Raw genomic sequence first — 20,360 nt, forward strand, 5'->3', positions numbered from 1 at the left:
CAAAGAAACTATAATTAATATACTTGGTGAGATAAGAGAAGATATTGTGTCAATGAAACAAGAACAGGATAAAAGAGACCAAAAACAACAGAAGTAGAAAACATCTTAGATATTAAAGATATAATAGCTAATTTTTTAAAACATCAATAAAGATGTTGGACATTAAATTTGAGGAAATATTCCAGACAGTAGGGGAAAAAATGGATAATAGAAGTGAAAAGATAAGAAAATTAAGATTCTTGGGAATTCCCTGGCAATCCAGTGGTTAGGATTCTGGGCTTTCACTGCAGAGGGCCCAGGTTCAACCCTTGGTTGGGGAGGTAAGATCCCCCAAGCCATGTGGCTAAAAAATAATAATAATAAGATTCTATCCGGGAAGTCCAACATTTATTTAACTAAAAGATCTTTAGAGAGAAAATAGATAAAATGGAAGAGAAAGTGAAAGTGAAATCGCTCAGTCATGTCTGACTCTTTGCTACCCCATGGACTGTAGCCCACAAGGCTCCTCTGGCCATGGAATTTTCCAGGCAAGAACACTGGAGTGGGTTGCCCTTTCCTTCTCCAGGGGATCTTCCCGACTCAGGCATCAAACTCAGATCTCCCTCCTTGCAGGCAGGCTCTTTCCCGCCTGAGCCACCAGGGAATCCCTAAATGGAAGAGAGGTAGCTCCTTCCATGTTATCAAAAGAAAAAAAAATTAAATTTCCAAATTTAAAGAACATGAATCTCTGGATCAATAGTGCCCACCACGTACCCAGGACAGTAAATAGATCAAGTCCCATACAAAGTAACATTATAATGAAATTTCACAAGTGAAAAGATAAAGGGAAAGCATCCTAAAATAGTCCAGAGAATTCATAGCATGTACACAAAAAGGATTGAGAATAAGGATTGTCTAGGTGTTCTCAACAGCAAAATTGAGATCCAGAACATCATGCAAAAATGTTTCAAAGTTCTAAGCAAAAAAAAAAATGGAAGGCAAACTGTCAACCAGGAGTGAGTAAATAATAGCTTTTTGACTTTCTTATCTCCCAAACAAAATTCCTCAAAAGCTACTGAAAAATGGGCTCCACCATAAAAAAACAGGAGAAAGAGAGCAACGAAGAGAAAGCCGTGGATCCAACTCATTGAAGTGGAAAAGAGAATTTCCAGGATGACTTAGCTAGAGGTGCCATGCGGCAGGCACAGAGCGCGCCAGCGCAGGCTGTGGAGGGAGGATGGGGGCCTTAGACGGGATGCTGCCAGGAAAAACGGGTAACTGAATTTCCCACAAACTTAACCAAAACAGAAAGCTGTATCTTTAGAGAAAGTGTTAGTTGCTCAGTCATGTCAACTCTTTGCGACCTCATGGACCATAGCCCACCATGCTCCTCTGTCTATGGAATTCTCCAGGCAAGAATACTGGAGTGGGTTGCCATGATACTTCACAAACTACGGGAAGTATAATGAAGTGATTGTCAACTAAAGGAAAATGAACAGGTATAGAAGACAGGAAGTGTAATCATTGTAAACTACTTGCTCAGCAGTGGACATTAAGCATCAGGCATTGAAATGAACACAGAGAATATGAGCTGAACCCTAAACTGAGATGTGAATATATTGGGAAGATAGGATAGACAGGTATATGGCAGAAGCTAAAACTCTCACCTTCACAAGAAGTCAGTGGATGATGTCTTTAAAAAGTTGGGCCAAGAGAGTAATGTGTACATATTGTTCAGAAACATAGAGATTAATATCAGAATAAACAGCTACATATATGCTGGAAGTGGTTTCCACCTCTGGGGTGCAGTCACAGTCGAAAGGATGCTGCTTTGTTTATGAGCCTTTTGGCATCAACTCTTTAAACACTCTGTGTATGTTACTTTGATAAAGCTAGACATTAAAACAATAACCACACACATACACAGAAGTGAGATAAAAATGCCAGTGGTATTGGGTTGTCAATATTAACTATGATACTGTGGCTGTCAAGTCCAGGCACAGTGCTGGGAGGTTAGAAATACACATTCAGTGCTAATTTTCCTACCCAGATTCCATGATGAGAAGCCAACCCATTTCTCATCACATCCTTCCAGAAATATGCCAGCATGAGACCCACCCACCACTTCCTAAATGAGCCTTGCCAGACTCCCTCCCTTGGTGGCCTCCAAAGCAGGCTGTGCTGGATAACATATTGCAAGATGAAAAGAAAACATAATTTCCATTTATTTTATATATCATTACTTTTAAAGTTTCTATTTGTTATATATATTTTATTTTTTCTGTTTTTAAGCTATCTACTGGTTTAATCTCAGACATTAAAAAGCAGCAAAAATATATAGAAGATTCCTATCTACCCCATACTCAGATTCCCTAAGTGTTTTCAGTTCAGTTCAGTTGCTCAGTTGTGTCTGACTCTTTGTGACCCCATGGACTGCAGCACGCCAGGCCTCCCTGTCCATCACCAACTCCTGGAGTCTACCCAAACTCATGTCCATTGAGTTGGTGATGCCATCCAACCATCTCATCTTCTGTCATCCCCTTCTCCTCCTGCCCTTAATCTTTCCCAGCATCAGGGTCTTTTCAAATGAGTCAGTTCTTCACATCAGGTGGCCAAAATATTGGAGTTTCAGCTTCAACATCAGTCCTTTCAATGAACATCCAGGACTGATCTCCTTTAGCATGAACTGGTTGGATCTCCTTGCAGTCCAAGGGACTCTCAAGAGTCTTCTCCAACACCACAGTTCAGAAGCATCAATTCTTCAGCTCTCAGCTTTCTTTATAGTCCAACTATCACATCCATACACGACCACTGGAAAAACCATAGCCTTGACTACACGGACCTTTGTTGGAAAAGTAATGTCTCTGGTTTTTAATATGCTATCTAGGTTGGTCATAACTTTCCTTCCAAGGAGCAAGGGTCTTTAATTTCATGGCTCAGTCACCATCTGCAGTGATTTTGAAGGCCCCAAAATAAAGTCAGCCACTGTTTCCCCATCTATTTCCCATGAAGTGATGGGACTGGATGCTATGATCTTAGTTTTCTGAATGTTGAGCTTTAAGCCAACTTTTTCACTCTCCTCTTTCACTTTCATCAAGTTCTTCTTCACTTTCTGCCATAAGGATGGTGTCATCTGCATATCTGAGGTTATTGATATTTCTCCCAGAAATCTTGATTCCAGCTTGTGCTTCCTCCAGCCCAGCATTTCTCATGATGTACTCTGCATATAAGTTAAATAAGCAGGGTGACAATATACAGCCTTGACGTACTCCTCTTCCTATTTTGGAATGAGTCTGTTGTTCCATGTCCAGTTCTAACTGTCTTTAAGTGTTCGCATTTTATATAACCACAGTGTTAATAACTTAGTCATGCCTGACTCTTTGTGATCTCATGGTCTGTAGTCCAAGAGGCTTCTGTGTCCATGGGATTTCCCAGGCAAGAATACTGGAGTGGGTTGCTATTTCCTTTCCAGGGGATCTTCCCAACCCAGGGATTGAACCCAGGTCTCCTGAATTGCAGGCAGATTCTTTACCATCTGAGCCACCAGGGAAGCTCTATATAACCATTGTGTAAGTGTCAAAATCTGGAAATTAACATTGACACAACAATATTGTTTAATCTATGGATCATATTCATATTTCTGTAACTGTCCCACTAATATTCTTTTCTGGTCCAAATCAACTCAGAATTTATGGGTTGCTGTTCATTGTAATGTGTCTTTGGTCTCCTTAAAGCGGCATCAGTTCCTCACTCTGTCTTTTGTAATTTTGACACTTTAGAAGACTGTTAGCCAGTTATTTTTCAGAATGTCCCATGACTGGAGTTTTTCAGATGTCCACTAGTGATTACATTCAGGTTAGGCATTTTTGGCAAGAGTACCACAGAAATGATGCTGTGTAAAATAGCAGGGGGTACATATGGTCACATTTTCCCATTCCTGATGATGCTTTACACTCTTGGTTAAGGCGATACTTACCAGGTTTCTCCTAGTTTGTACCTTTTCCTTTAGTATATATTAGGGGTGTGTGTGTGTGTGTTTATATTTATATCCCCAGTGAGTATCTTTGGGAGAGACACTTTGAAACTAGGCAAATATCTTGTTTCTCACCACAATTTTGCCTACTTGATTTTAGTACCCTTCAGCGATTGTTGTCTGAACTAGTTCTGTGGTGTTGGCCAAAGGGTAATTTTGCTATTTCCATCATATGATCTAAATTTTTTAGTTGGCATTCTACTGCAAGGAAGAGCTTCCCCTTCTCCTCCATTCACTTACTTATTCAATTATTGAATAACTTTATTCAGTTATTTTTATCAGTATGAACTCATGGATGATTTTTTTCTACAATTTATGATTCATTACCATCATTAATTTGTTGCTGCAATTATCCCAAATATGGCCAGTTGAAGCATCTTTGACACATCTTTTGTGTCTTTTTGACACGTCTCCATCTTTTTTTAAGGACTTTTTTGGCTTCCCAGCACAAACTCACCTGTGCTTTCCCCAGCCCTGTAATTAGCCATTTCTCTAAGGGGTCTTGGTTTCTTTCAGTGGAGAGTAGTATATTGAAGCCAAGATGTGGATACCATTATATATTTTATAATATATCAGCTTGGTAGTACAGGTACTTATTTTATATATTAACCAATGTATTTTTAATCGATTGAGAAGCACAATAAATATTTTTTGCAAAACATTGCTCTTTGTTTAAAAGACAAAAGAAGCCAGGGAAGTCATGATGGGGTTAATAGCTCTCCCTCTTCACTGGAATAGCATGATGCCTCTTTCTCTATTTAGCACTTACTTTTTCCTGCCGTATGTCATAGACAGCACTTCTATCAAGTCTGTCCTTCAACTTGTCCTGCATTGAAAGAGGTTCATGTATAAACGCTGCATGGCAGTGAAGGCCAGACAGGGAGTGTAACCATGTCCCAGAGAAGCACTAGGTGGTCACACGCACACTGGGCAGCCCCTATATAACGTGCTGCTCTCAGGAAACAGAGCAAGGTTCTTGTGGTTCCCCAAAGAGCTTTGCAATCAGCATTTCCCTCCTTAAATGTAACCATAATGCTCTATCAGGGCCTCTAGGTTCTCTTTGCCGGACACAAGTCTGTCATTTCTAACTTGCTGAAGTGTTATTTGTGGTTAAAAGCAGACAGGAGCCAGACTGCTTACTTTCAAATCCTGGCCCCAACACACACTAGCTGGGTGATCTTGAGTAATTTACTCCCCTTATTGTGCCTCAGTTTCTTCACATGCAAAACAAGAAAATAAGAACAGCAGTCTTATTATACAATACTGTAAGACTGTAGTGCCAATAAAATGAGTTAATATACATAAAGTGTTTAGAATAAGCCAAGTAGGTTATATGTGCTAAATTAGTGTAAACTATTATCATTATTACTCCAGAAGACTGAAGATCTGTATATCTATGTGAGGGAGCCTCATAAAACATGGCATGGAAATATATAAAAGTTCAGGGCATAAAGGATTAGGGCAAACTAGGACCGTGTGTCTAAAGACCAGTCCCCAAGAGGGAAAATGCATTCCACCTTTTCAGTCACTGACTCCCTCTCATTGCTCTTTGCCTCACAGGCAGGCACGCCTTTCCCCTGAGGCACAGGATATGTGCTGGGCATGGATGAGGTGGCTTTGGGTGGCTGAGGGGAGCTGGACAAAAGCCAGCATAGACTTGAGACCTTTTCCTTCCATGACAAAGTTTTACAAAGTCAAAGATTTGTAAATAAGAACATATTGCTTTAAAGTGAATGTTTTACTACAGTATAGCATAGAGATTTGCATAAATTTCTGTGCTAGGCCAAGGCCTTCTAATAGTGTTTGCTTCTGTGCCCACCGTAGTGGGTCATGCGGTCAGAATATTTAAGAAGCACCATCTAGGAAGTAGTTCTAATGAAGAAAATAAGGGGAAACAGCCATCTCTGAGTGGGAGGTAGAGAAACTCAGAAATGGGAAAGAAAGGCTTCCTAAGAAGAGAGATGAAAAAAAAAAAAAAAAAAAGAAGAGAGATGAAGGGTCCTAGACAAGCAGGCAGATGTAGAAGAGTGAAGTAGGCACAAGGAGGAGATGTGGGCATGCCTGGGGACAAGCCTTCCTCCTCTGCAATGGCTCTCGCAGTGAACGTTGCCCAGCTACTCCTGGGCCTGCCTTACATTTGAACATAGGGAACAGCAGGTGCCTCATTTTGGAAATATTCACAGAGTGAGTAGCTCCTCTTTTTACCAGGTAGTTCACTGAAAAGCTGAGAAAATCATTACGCTCCATGTCAAGTTTAAAAGTCGCCTTTTGTTTAATTACCAGATACCTGACAAATATAGATAAGTGCTACAGAGCCAAAATGGATTTGGGGCTGCCAGTGAGTTGCATCTGCTGTCGGCATAGAGGTTTTAATATCATTAAGATTAAAACAGCATCTCCTTCCAGACGTCTCCCATGGTAAAACCAGGAAGAAAATCCAGCTCTACACTTTTAAAGAAGCAATAAAGATTGCCTCCTGTTACAGCATGAAACTGGGTTTGCCAGTAGAAAATCTCATTAGGGTAAACATTTTTTACTCTTATCAATCCTCTGCCAAGTTGGCTTGCTTTATTCTTTCCTCCAGAAGATAAAATTCCTTTTAAAGTAAAGTTTAAAGCCTGTCCCAAGAAGCTGATACACAAGACAGTTGTATAAATAAAAGCTCCAGATAGGATAATAGAATAAGAAGCTAATGTCAGCTTTCCACATGTGACTGTCTGACCGATGAGGTTGACAGTCACACAATTTAAAAGAATAGAAATTTGAGACTTGAGTCAGGTAATCTACAAGGCAATGACAGATGCTCCCAAGTATAAAAATAACCACTGATAATGGATACAGAAATATTAGGCACCATGTAGAATGGGTGGATTTTAGTTAAATTTATTTTTTAGTATCTCAATGAACATTTAGAAAACTATTATTTGTTTTGCATTTTCTTTTGATATGCCTAAAGGCTTTTTCCTCAGTTGACAGAGATAATTTAAGCCTCTACATGCTTCAAATAGCACAATCAAAAGAGCGGGTATAAAATATACAAATATAGGGGACTTCCCATGTGGTCTAGTGGTTAAGACACTGCTTCCAATGCAGGGGTCACAGGTTCAATTCCTGGTCTGGGAACTAAGATCCCACATGCCATGTGATGTGGTCAAAATAAATAAATAATAAAAAATAAAAGCTCCTTGAACTGTAATACATGTTTGAAAATATACAAATATAGATGAAAAGGAAGGGGAAAACATATTCTGCTTCATTTTGTTTGAGCTTGGGGCTAGTTTTAGAGGAAATGTGCAAATCCGGCTTCATCAAATTTTTCATCTCTCTTTGAGCTTCAGTTGCTTCAAATGTGAAATGTAAGTGTAATGACATCACCTCACAGGGCTATGGTAAAATTCAAATGCAATAATGTTGGTCAAGTGCCTAGCACAGAGTAGGCACTCAGGAGATTTGCACTCTCCCTGGGCCCTTTCTCAGGGGTGTGCCCAGCAAGACCCTTTCTGAGCACAGTGAAAATAGTTGAGTGTCTGCCCAGTAGACATCACTCCTCAGGTATCCACATATCTGATGACCCTTCTCAGACTGCCAGTTGACCCAGAGAAAGGCTGCTTCCTTTCTTTGGGCTGGACCTCAGTTCCAAGGTGGGCTCTGGATTGTGTTAACACAATCAGCCCATGACTAGAGTCACTGGCTCATGTGACTGAAGCAACCTAATTAGAATGAATCTCAGGAATGTATATACATTTGTTATAGGGCTTCCCAGGTGGCTCAGTGGTAAAGAATCTGCCTGTCAAGGCTGGAGACATAAGAGACTCGGGCTAGATCCCTGGGTCAGGAAGATCCCCTGGAGTAGGAAATGGCAACCCGCTCCAGTATTCTTGCCTGGAAAATTCCACGGACAGAGGAGCCTGGTGGGCTCTAGTCCATGGGGTTGCAAAGAGTCAAACACGGCTGAGCAACTGAACACAACAACACATCTATGTTATAGCAGCCCAAAGGGACCAAGACAGCCGAATTCTATGATAAAATTTGTGGGGCTTAATTGACAAGAGCAAAACTTTTAATATTTTAGAAAAAAGGAGATCTTTTCCCAAATTTTAATTTTTTTTTAATTTATCAGAGAGATCTCCACATCAGGAGAATACACATATTCAAACTATTAAACATGCTTCTTTAACGATTGACTGGTAACATTGTCAACGGAAATCTCAGGAAATAATCCACTAATGCCATATAACTTTTAGCTTCACAGATGAAGATACAAAGTCAGGTATCTAGGAAATAAATTTAACCCCAAAGTTTCCGTTCACGTAGATTTTTTTGTTTCTTTAAATCTGTTTATTTGTTGCCTTGCTCTAGACAAAATTTAAGGCGATGAGTTTAGTTGTTCTCCTTTCAAATGTTTGCATTTTTTAAATAATTTTATTTGTTTATTTCATTTTCGGCTGCACTGAGTCTTGCTGCTTGTGGGCTTTCTCTAGTTTTGGTGAGTGGGGGCTACTCTCCGCCGTGGGACGCAGGCTTCTCCTTGCAGTGGCCTCTCTTGCTGCAGAGACGAGGCTCTAGGGCGCATGGGCTCAGTAGCTGTGCTGCACAGTCTTAATTGCTCTGAGGCATCTGGAATCTTCCTGGACCAGGGATTGAACCCATGTCCCTGCATTGACAGGCAGATTCTTACCCACTGTATCACCAGGGAAGTTCTCAAATGTTTTTAAATGAATTGGAATGCATTCCACTGTTCGGAAATCCTATCGAATTTGATCTGTGCAAGAAGAGCACTGTACTCTCTACTCCTTGTGAATGCTGCCTCCCTTTCATCAGGACAGAAACCACCTCTTTAATTACCACCAGTTAGTTATTGCCCAAACAGAAGGATTCCAAAAGTTTGAAAACACCCAGTTTTAATAGGAAATAGTAGGCACCATGCTAGATTATGTTGAAGGAAGAGGTGCAATTTTATGATCCATATTCTCCACTATTTCTTAGCATGTCAGCAGGCAGGAGTGAGTCCAGGTGAGAAGCTGGAAAGACTGGACATCGTGATAAGAGGATTACAGAGAAATAATGAGGATAGAGAAGTATTGAAAGATAAGAAAGCTATGTCATTGCCTTAAGCAAGTCACTTGGCCATCCTTATCTAAATATAAAATGAACATTTGCTTTTTTGCCATGATTAAAGAGCACATGTCTGATGCAGGAAGAAATAATATTAGAAGTACTCAGCATCAGGCAGTCTCCTCCTCTGTATCGGGGAGCTGAGCAAGGAATGAGCAGAATCTCTAGGACTGCCTGCCGGGGACAAAATCACAGCATTCAGATCCTTACAGCAGGAAGCTGTCTTTACTTGCAAGTTCTGCAAATGGGATTTTTTGGTTTTGGAGCTTATTCAGTTTGAGACAAGGCAAAAGATGGATGAGGGAGAGTGGCATCACAGAGGAAGGTCGGAAAATGCCACAGAACTCAAATAAGTCTAAATAAAGTGTCTCTCAACCCCCACCTCCACCCACTGACTCCTTTAAGGTGAGGATTGGCGTAAGGATGGCCACACCTTTTTTTTAACTAGTCCTACACAAGTGACCAGTACCTAACTTTAGAACTTAGGGGTACTTCAGTTCAGTTCAGTTGTTCAGTCATGTCTGACTCTTTGCAACCCCATGGACTGTAGCACGCCAGGCTTCCCTGTCCATCACCAACTCCTGAAGCTTGCCCAAACTCATGTCCATCGAGTCAGTGATGCCATCCAACCATCTCATCCTCTGTCATCCCCTTCTCCTGCCTTCAGTCTTTCCCAGCATCAGGGTCTTCTCCAAGGAGTTAGTTTTTCGCATCAGGTGGCCTAAGTATTGGAGTTTCAGCTTCAACATCAGTCCTTCCAATGAATACTCAGGACTGATTTCCTTTAGGATTGACTGGTTGGATCTCCTTGCAGTCCAAGGGACTCTCAAGAGTCTTCTTCAACACCACAGTTCAAAAGCATCAGTTTTTCGGTGCTCAGCTTTCTTTACAGTCCAGCTCTCACATCCATACATGACTACTGGAAAAACCATAGATGTGACTAGACAGATCTTTGTTGGCAAAGTGATGTCTCTGCTTTTTAATATTCTGTCTAGATTGGTCATAAGTTTTCTTCCAAGGAGCAAGTGTCTTTTAATTTCATAGCTTCAGTCACCATCTGCAGTGATTTTGGAGCCCCCAAAAATAAAGTCTGCCACTGTTTCCACCATTTCCCCATCTATTTCCCATGAAGTGATGGGACCGGATGCCATGATCTTAGTTTTCTGAATGTTGAGCTTTAAGCCAACTTTTTCACTCTTCTCTTTCACTTTCATCAAGGGGCTCTTTAATTCTTCGCTTTCTCCCATAATGTTGGTATTTCTCCTGGCAATCTTGATTCCAGCTTGTGCTTCATCCAGCCCAGCATTTCTCATGATGTACTCTGCATATAAGTTAAATAAGCAGTGTGACAGTATATAGCCTTGACATACACCTTTTCCTATTTGGAACCAGTCTGTTGTTCCATGTCCACTTCTAACTGTTGTTTCCTTACCTGCATACAGATTTCTCAAGAAGCAGATCAGGTGGTCTGGTATTCCCATCTTTTGAAGAATTTTCCATAGTTTGTTGTGATCCACACAGTCAAAAGCTTTTGCGTAGCCAATAATGCAGAAGTAGATGTTTTTCTGAAATTCTCTTGCTTTTTCTTTGATCCTGCAGATGTTGACAATTTGATCTCTGGTTCCTCTGTCTTTTCTAAATCCAGCTTGAACATCTGGAAGATCACGGTTCATGTACTGTTGAAGCCTGGCTTGGTGAATTTTGAGCATTACTTTGCAATTGTGTGAGATGAGTGCAGTGTGCAGTAGTTTGAACATTCTTTGGCATTGCCCTTCTTTGGGATTGGAATGAAAACTGACCTTTTCCAGTCCTGTGGCCACTGCTGAGTTTTCCAGATTTGCTGGCATATTGAGTGCAGCACTTTCACTGCATCATCTTTCAGGATTTGAAATAGCTCAACTGGAATTCCATCACCTCCACTAGCTTTGTTCATAGTGATGCTTCTTAAGGCCCACTTGACTTTGTACTCCAGGATGTCTGGCTCTAGGTGAGTGGTCACACCATCGTGATTATCTGGGTCATGAAGATCCTTTTTGTATAGTTCTTCTGTGTATTCTTGCCACCTCTTCTTAATATTTTCTGCTTCTGTTAGGTCCATACCATTTCTGTCCTTTATTGTGCCCATTTTTGCATGAAATGTCCCCTTGGTATCTCTAATTTTCTTGAAGAGATCTCTAGTCTTTCCTAGTCTATTGTTTTCCTCTATTTCTTTGCATTGATCGCTGAGGAAGGCTTTCTTATCTTTCCTTGCTGATCTTTAGAATTCTGCATTCAGATGGATATATCTTTCCTTTTCTCATTTGCCTTTAGCTTTTCTTCTTTTCTCAGCTATTTGTAAGGCCTCCTCAGACAACCATTTTGCCTTTTTGCATTTCTTTTCCTTGGGGATGGTCTTGATCACTGCCTCCTGTACAATGTCACAAACTTCCATCCATAGTTCTTTAGGCACTCTGTCTATCAGATCTAATCCCTTGAATCTTTTGTCATTTCCACTGTATAATCGTAAGGGATTTGATTTGGGTCATACCTGAATGGTCTAGTGGTTTTCCCTACTTTCTTCAGTTTAAGTCTGAATTTGGCAGTAAGGAGTTCATGATCTTAGACACAGTCAGCTCCCTGTCTTGTTTTTGCTGATTGTACAGATCTTTGTTCGTTTCCAAGGCAAACCATTCAATATCACAATAGTCCAACTCTATGCCCCCAACCAGTAATGCTGAAGAAGCTGAAGTTGAACAGTTCCATGAAGACCTACAAGACCTTCTAGAACTAACACCAAGATGTCCTTTTCATCACAGGGGACTGAATGCAAAAGTAGGAAGTCAAGAGACACCTGGAGTAACAGGCAAATTTGGCCTTGGTGAACAAAATGAAGCAGGGCAAAGGCTAACAGAGTTTTGCCAAGAGAACGCACTGGTCATAGCAAACACCCTCTTCCAATAACACAAGAGAAGACTGTACACATAAACATCACCAGATGGTCAATACCAAAATCAGATTGATTATCTTCTTTGCAGCCAAAGATGGAGAAGCTCTATATAGTCAAGTCATTCATACACATCATAAATTATAGTCATCAATGTATTAAATGCAAAGGGATGAACAGATCCACACACAAGGCATCACACATTCACAAACATACAAAGCAGTCAGTTAAGTGAATGCCCTGTTATTTTTTTGTCCCCAGCCTGCCTTCTCCCACAGTGTACTATGCACAAAGCCTTGCAGGATAACTAATCACAGAACTTCAAAGCTAAAAGTGGCCTTACATACTACCTACTGAGAACCTGCCCAAGCAATTACCTTTCTGAGTCTCAGATTCGTCATCAGTAAAATAAAGATGAAAATACTACCCACCTAAACAGTTATTATAAGGACATAAGTTAATATAAGTTATTACATGCTCAGTTAATATCAGTCTGGTCATTTATGTTGAAGAAACTGAGACCCAGCAAGGTTGAAGAACATGTCCAACTTCGTGACAGTGATGAGACAAAACCCAGAACCCTCCTGTGTGCTCTGGAAGGCAGGTGGAGCCAGGCTGTCCTCAGACAGTAGGCAAACCTTTAAGGCTAAACATGGCATCACTCCACTTACAGATACAGGTTTCCATTCCAGTGATAAAAGATGGTCCTCTATCTGCCGATGCTCAGCTGAGCACTGGGAGAGGCTTCTCCATAGCTAAGATGGTAAATGACTGACAGATCCAGGAGGAAACCTCTAAGTCACAGACCATGGATATAAACCACCACCACAAGCTTTTGAAGTTAAATAAGTAAATAAACAACTGAAGTTAGATAAATAGCAAACAAACAGCTAGTCTGGAGTAAAAACTGTTTTTTCTCCTCTGATGAAACCAAGTCCCCACATATTACCAGTGCCACAGCCTCCCCTGCGGTCCACTCCCCTTGAAAGAGATCAAACATTTTTGGCCTCTAAAAATGGAAATTGTGTTTGGTTAAACCTAATATTTGTGAATTAACCTATAGCATGTTAGTGTTTTAAAGTGGTGCTTTGCTTATTATGGACTCTTTTTTCTTTCCTATTTTTTAAATGATGAAAGTATGATAACACATTTACAGGTGACTTGGAAATAACAAAGTTACGTATAGTTCCTCTATATGTTACAATTATTATTTTGTGTATTTACTTTCAGCATTTTGTAAGCATAACTGAAATATTTACAATTGTTAATAACATTTGCACTTTCAACTATGCCTTAAAACAATGAACTCCTAGCCTGTTTCCTCATCTAGATTAAGAAGAGGCTGCCCTGAATTCTCTCTCAGGTTTCTATTGTTTTTATCATATGTGTCTGTATAGCCGGGTTTAGTACATTTTATTTGATCAAAAAACTAATTTGTGCCCATTTGCATCTTTAGTCCCTATGGTCTATTGTTTATGCAGGATAACAACTTGCATACAACTTTCAAAGTTCTAGGGAACATTTCACATGAAAAAGGTTTAACGTGAACAGCTATTTTCTGCATGTTTTAGTTACTCAGTCATGGGCGCCAACTAAAAAAGTAAACATATTTATCAGCAAATTTCTTTCACTCAAAATAAGTAGTTTCACTTAGTCCTTTCACATAAAATGCATATTTTTAAACAGAGATGATCTATGTTACTGAATGAAGAATAACAACTTAAAAAAATAATAAAATGTTAAAAATCTGAGCTTATTTGAGAAGAAACAACCAGGACCACATCCTGCTTACTTGTTACTCAGTTGTGTTAATCTTTCAGAGTCACCAGTTGGTCTACATACACTATCTCATGTCAAGCATGAGATCAATACATCCTCACTTCACAGATGGAGAACGGGATCAGTACATCCTCACGTCACAGGTGGAGAACGGGATCAGTACCTCCTCATGTCACAGGTGGGGAACGGGATCAGTACCTCCTCACCTCACAGGTGGAGAATGGGATCAGTACATCCTCACCTCACAGGTGGAGAATGGGATCAGTACATCCTCACTTCACAGATGGAGAATGGGATATTCAGGGAAACAAACTTGATGTAGCTTTCATAGTGAGTTCTGCCAAGGATCCAGGAAATATGAGAGAGAGCTGTCTGTGAACTGTGGGCTAAACAATAATGATGGTTTCAACATGGAAAGCCAGAGAAAGCAATGGCCCCCCACTCCAGTACCCTTGCCTGGAAAACCCCATGGATGGAGGAACCTGGTGGGCTGCAGTCCATGGGGTCACTAAGAGTCAGACACGACTGAGTGACTTCACTTTCACTTCTCACTTTCATGCATTGGAGAAGGAAATGGCAACCCACTCCAGTGTTCTTGCCGGGAGAATCCCAGGGACGGGGGAGCCTGGTGGGCTGCCGTCCATGGGGTCGCACAGAGTCGGACACGACTGAAGTGACTTAGCAGCAGCAGCAGCAGCAGCAGCATGGAAAGCAGTGCACAGGAAAGATTAACCAAGTTTTCCCTCAATTTAGAAGTATTTCCCAAACACTGAGATTTGAGAGCTAATGAAAATGATGCAAAGTCCTGGGCTCAGTGAAGTAGGCTAGGACCCGGACTTCTGTGTTTTCTTCAGATTATTCAGGTTTGATTCTAATTCATACTACAATGTATACATGGTTATGTACGTGCATGCATGTCACCTGTGAGGATAGTGGGTATGGTATAAATCAGTGATTCTCAACCTTTGTGTGTGTGCTAAGTCGCTTCAGTTGTGTCTGATTCTTTGCAACCCTGAGGACTGTAGCCCACCAGGCTCCTCTGTCCATGGGATTTTCCAGGCAAGAATACTAGTAATGGGTTGCCATTTCTTAACCTTTAGTTTGCACTAGAATTGCCTGTGAGTGGCTTTAAACACAGACTGCTGGGCCCCACCCAAGCCCAAAATTTGAAATTCAGTGCACCTGGGGTGCTTCCCCGGTGGCTCAGACTGTAAAGAATCTGCCTGCAATGCGGGAGACCTGGGTTCAAGCCCTGAGTTGGGAAGATCTCCTGGAGGAGGGCAAGGTAACCCACTCTAGTGTTCTTGCCTGGAGAATCCCCATGGACAGAGGAGCCTGGTGGACCACAGCCCACGGGGTGGCAAGGAGTCGGACACGACTGAGCGACGGAGCACAGCACAGCACAGCATCTGGGGTGAGGCCCTCGGACCTGCCCTTCTAACAGGCTCCCAGGGGCTGCGGCTAGTGGTCCAGGGGCCACACTTCAGGACCAGCAGTGTAGACGAGCACAGCGACCCTAAACCCAGGCTGCACATGCAATCACCCGGGATGAGTTTTTAAAGTCCTGATGCCTGGCTTCACCCCCAAAGATTCTGATATAATAGACCTTCTGTGGAGCCCGGATAGTGTCGTTTTCCAAGCTCCCCAGGTCCTTTCGTGTGCAGTCAGGGTTGAGAACCACTCGCGCTGAAGCTTCCTAGAAAAGGGGGAGTCTGGGCAGCAGGAGCCATACTCAGTCCCCAACTGCCAGATTGAATCAGTTTCTCTGCATTGTCCTCCCAGAGGCGGGTGGAAGCAATGCACTAAATGAGCTTCCATTTTCGCCACTCAGAATTGATGCTCTGACTGGGATGCTTTAAAAATGCATTTCCGTGGTAGTCCGTGGTAATCCGTGGTAGTCAAGGAAAAGCTTTTAGACACCCGTTGATTTTTTTCTTAACAATGCTGCCCTCTAGTGTCCCTTAGTAGAATCGTGTTAAAAACCCACCTCGGCTATCAGTGCAGTGACTTCCTGCCAGAGAGCTAAATAACTTGGGGGATTTTTCTCTGACTTAAAAAAAAAAAAAATTGAACAATTTAATATGCGTTAAACTAAATTTTACTCTGTGGCCACATGGATCTCCATCTGCTGGCTCTCCCTTCTCTGCATTCCTCCCTGCATTCTGTGCAGCGGCCTCCTCCTGCCAGAGTCCTCTCTGCATTCCACCAGCCCCTCCCTGCAGAGTCAGCAGCCAGACTTATCGGGGAGCAAAGACATCGCCCTTAACTAAAGTGCCTGGGGCCTGGGGGCGTCTTGCATAGGCTCTTCCACTCTCAGAACGGTTCCTTCTCGCCTTTTCCTCACTTCGTACCTCGATTTTACTTGATTGGAGTTTATTGACAATGTGCTATGCTGGGCTGTGCCTAGTCGCTCAGTCGTGGCCAGCTCTTTGCAACCCGCCCTATGGACTGTAACCTGCCAGGCTCCTCTGCCCATGAGATTCTCCAGGCAAGAATACTGGAGTGGGTTGCCATGCCCTCCTTCAGAGGATCTTCCTGAACCAGGGATCAAACCCATGTCTCTTACATTTCCTGCACTGACAGGCAGATTCTTCACCAAACAGGGTCTCCCCCGCCTTCCTATGATGACTTCTCCCGACCTCCCAGGGTCGCGCCATCTTGCGTGAAGCGTCCTTCCCACTCCAGGGGTTCTGTCCTCCATCTCACTCTGTCCAGTCTCTCCCTCCCCATCCTCCCCAGTCTCCTAGCCCACATCCCCAGTTAAATCCTCTCTCTAGATTACTCTCAACGGCATACAGGCTTTCTCTTACATCTTTCAGATTTAAAATAAAAATCTCCTTTATCCTAAATACCCACTTCAGCTGCTGCCCTCTTTCTTGGCTCCATTCATTTCCCAACTTGAGTCCACCCCAGTTGTCTCTAATACCTTCCCTCCCTCATGCCCATTCTTCAGTCAGCTCCAGCCTGGCCTTGGTCCAAACGCACCAAGGACAGTGACAACACTCTTTCAGGGTCTTCGCTGACCTCCACTGCTCTGTGCCTTTCTGATTCAAATGCTCACGTGCTCCAGTCTTCGGGCACAGGTCCTCCTGCAAGCCGTCTCCACTCTTGATTCCAAACGTTCCCCCCTCTGGCTTCCTTCCTATTCTTCTGGCTGCCAATGATCCAGAACCCCACAGTGTACTGTTCCCAACTCCTGCTCTGGCTTTCGAAACTCTTTTGTTTTCTCTGGGCAGACTTCCCTTACCTAGTCTCATTCACTCATGGATTTAAATACAGTTAATAGACCGTTGATGAACAAATAGCTCACCTCCAGCCCAGGTTGCTCACATATCATTATCCAGTTATCTCTACTTGACATCACCCCTCTGTCTCTCACAGGCATCTCTATTTTTGGCATGTCCTAAGAAAGACCCTGACTCTTCCTCCCAAACCTGTTCCTCCCTCAAATTTCCTTGATTCCTCCTTTTCCTCACTTGCCACATACAGTCCTTGGGGATTCTATCCACAAAACAGATTTTGATCTGTTCATGTCTGTCTTTGCTACCGCCTCCCGATTTCAAGCCTCCTATCTCCTTCCAGGAATGCTACAGTAAACCTCCTAATGATCTTCCTGCTTCCTCCAGCCCTCACCTCACATGGTCAGATAGTGTTCTGAAATATATACTGCATCATCATTTCCTTACTTAGAAATATTAGTCACTTCCCATCAAGCCCTGAATAGCAGACACGGTTTGCCCTCTGCCAGCTTCATCTTGTAGCCCTACCTTCCTTCCTGACTCAGCTTCCTCCACCGTGGCTTACTGACTGTGAGGTCCACCAAGCTCTGTCCGGCCCCAGGGCCTTGACACATGCTGCGTAGAATGCCTTTTCCTTGTTCTTCACCTGACTGGCCCCTTTTTATTCTGTATGCCTAAACATTACTTCTTCCTTGACCAACTATCTGTGTCTTCCTTCTCATTCCTGATCTCAGCCCCCTATTTGATTTCTTCATAACACATTACATTTTGTGGTTACCTACTTGTTTACATCTCCATCTTCCCCACTCAACTCTAAACTCCCTGAGTCCAGGAACTTTGTATCTATCTTACTCACAGATGAACCCAGTGCCTGGCAAATATTAGGCTGTTAGTACACTACGTGAAATAAGGGAATGAGGAATGGGAAGCATCACAACTTCCACTCCACCCTACCTGCTGTTTTCAAGACCTCGGTGACGCCCACACGGCCAAGCCACTGGACCCCATCCTGCGCTTATCTTACTTGATTATGGAATAGAGACAGGGGAGCATCTGGGGTTCATTTATTCCCTGTTAACCTCGTCAGGGTTTACCCACATGTTGGATTCGCCACAATATCTCCAGCACCCTGTACAGCAGACTCCTCACAAATCCTGCTGGTCGAATGAATATCTCAGCTCTGAATGAAACAGGATGTGAAAGGAAAGGGAACTAGTACAACGATGGAGAACTCCAAAGAGAGAATGCTTAGGGGCAGATATTTAAGGAATGGCTTTGAATTTCCAGAAATGTTAGCACACGTATTCATTTCTATTTAAAGACAGGAAAAATGTTTCATGTGACATTTTGTGCCTCATTTGCTTTGTAGAGGAAGAACTATCTTCATAGATTTGGTTGTTGAGTAATAAACTGATATTTCGGAGTCCTTCTCCAAGAAGGAAAAATATTTTCTCTACATGCCAAATTTTACCTCTGTTGGGTAGACTCTGGTGAGTAAAAGCATTCCCATCTTCCAAACAAAGACCAAGGGCAATTTAAAATGCTTTATGTAAGTCAAACAAGCAAGGAAGCTAGGACCCTAACCCTCACTGTCTCATTCCAAATCCTATCCCTGATCAATTAAGACAGTGCTTGCTAGTGAGAAATAAAATAACATCTACTCAATTAAAGTTTGAGACAGGATTTGATTCTGCTGTAGGACATGTAACCTACCAGGTATTATTAGCAGGGTAAGAAAAGCCCATGACCTGCAACCTCTTGAACATGTGAAATGACCTGGCATCCTGGGTGTTTGGCTGACCTGGTTTGTAGAAGAAACCCAACTGTGTATGTGACTTTTCACTCAATTGAACTTCAGGCTCTCCATGCTCTCTGGTTCTGTATCATATTGGCTCGTTCCAAGAGGATTAGCTCAACTCCACCCCTCTGGGAAGAGATTCATTTTCCTGTTTAGGAAATGTGATGTCAGGCTGAAAGAGGCTGATGAGCAAACGGTGGGGCCACGTCGAGGTCCAGGTGAAATGCATGACACGGGTGTCTCAGAATGAAGTTCGGTCCAAAGTTATCAAGGACAGGGTGTGCCAGTGTGGGCCGGGAGCCGCTGGGGCTTCCGCTGTTTGTCCAGCATTTAATGTGTTTATCTTTCTGCTAAACGCATTGTTGTTGAGTCATCGCTATTAAACAACAACCCTGTGCGAGGCTTAGCTCTGTAAATCCAACATGCAAAGGCAGGACTTCTATCCTCAATGAACTTCCATTCTACAAAGTCAAAACAAGTGCTTTCTCTTACATCTCACTTTAGTAAGCAAGGTGCCCAGGTTCTGAAAGAGGTGAATCATGTGTTCTTTTATCCGGCCAGGAACCCTGAAGCAATAAAAGTCAAGGAAGAACGTAAAGTGGTCACTCTTTTTTTCATATTTCTTATTTTCATTTTCATTTCATATTGTTGCTGCAAACTGAAAATGGAAAGTCAATTTACCCAAAAGTACCATCCGCCTCCAAATCATCAATATTTTATGTTGGACTATTATGTTATCACACACACACACACACACACACACACACACATGCACAATTGCACTCATCTCACACGCTAGTAAGGTAATGCTCAAAATTCTCCAAGCCAGGCTTCAGCCATATATGAACCGAGAACTTCCAGACGTTCAAGCTGGTTTTAGAAAAGGCAGAGGAACAAGAGATCAAATTGCCAATATCCACTGGATCATCAAAAAAGCAAGAGAGTTCCAGAAAAACATCTATTTCTGCTTTATTGACTACGCCAAAGCCTTCAACTGTGTGGATCACAATAAACTGGAAAATTCTGAAAGAGATGGGAATACCAGACCAGCTGACCTGCCTCTTGAGAAACCTGTACGCAGGTCAGGAAGCAACAGTTAGAACTGGACATGGAACAACAGACTGGTTCCAAATAGGAAAAGGGGTACGTCAAGGCTGTATATTGTCACTCTGCTTATTTAACTTATATGCAGAGTACATCATGAGAAACGCTGGGCTGGAAGAAGCCCAAGCTGGAATCAAGGTTGCCGGGAGAAATATCAATAACGTCAGATATGCAGATGACACCACCCTTATGGCAGAGAGTGAAGAGGAACTGAAAAGCCTCTTGATGAAAGTGAAAGAGGAGAGTGAAAAAGTTGGCTTAAAGCTTAACATTCAGAAAACTAAGATCATGGCATCTGGTCCCATCACCTCATGGGAAATAGATGGGGAGACAGTAGAAACAGTGTCAGACTTTATTTTTGGAGGCTCCAAAATCACTGCAGATGGAGAC

At 42.3% G+C, this 20,360-nt stretch overlaps 1 protein-coding gene across 3 annotated transcripts in view; it reads left to right on the forward strand.

Moving 5' to 3' along the window:
• KCNAB1 (potassium voltage-gated channel subfamily A regulatory beta subunit 1) overlaps positions 1-20,360 on the forward strand; it is a 443,265-nt gene that overhangs the window by 401,256 nt on the left and 21,649 nt on the right. The gene's annotated exons all lie outside the window — the stretch shown is intronic.

This window comes from Cervus elaphus, chromosome 19 (assembly GCF_910594005.1).
Source record: "Cervus elaphus chromosome 19, mCerEla1.1, whole genome shotgun sequence".
Taxonomy (NCBI): domain Eukaryota; kingdom Metazoa; phylum Chordata; class Mammalia; order Artiodactyla; family Cervidae; genus Cervus; species Cervus elaphus.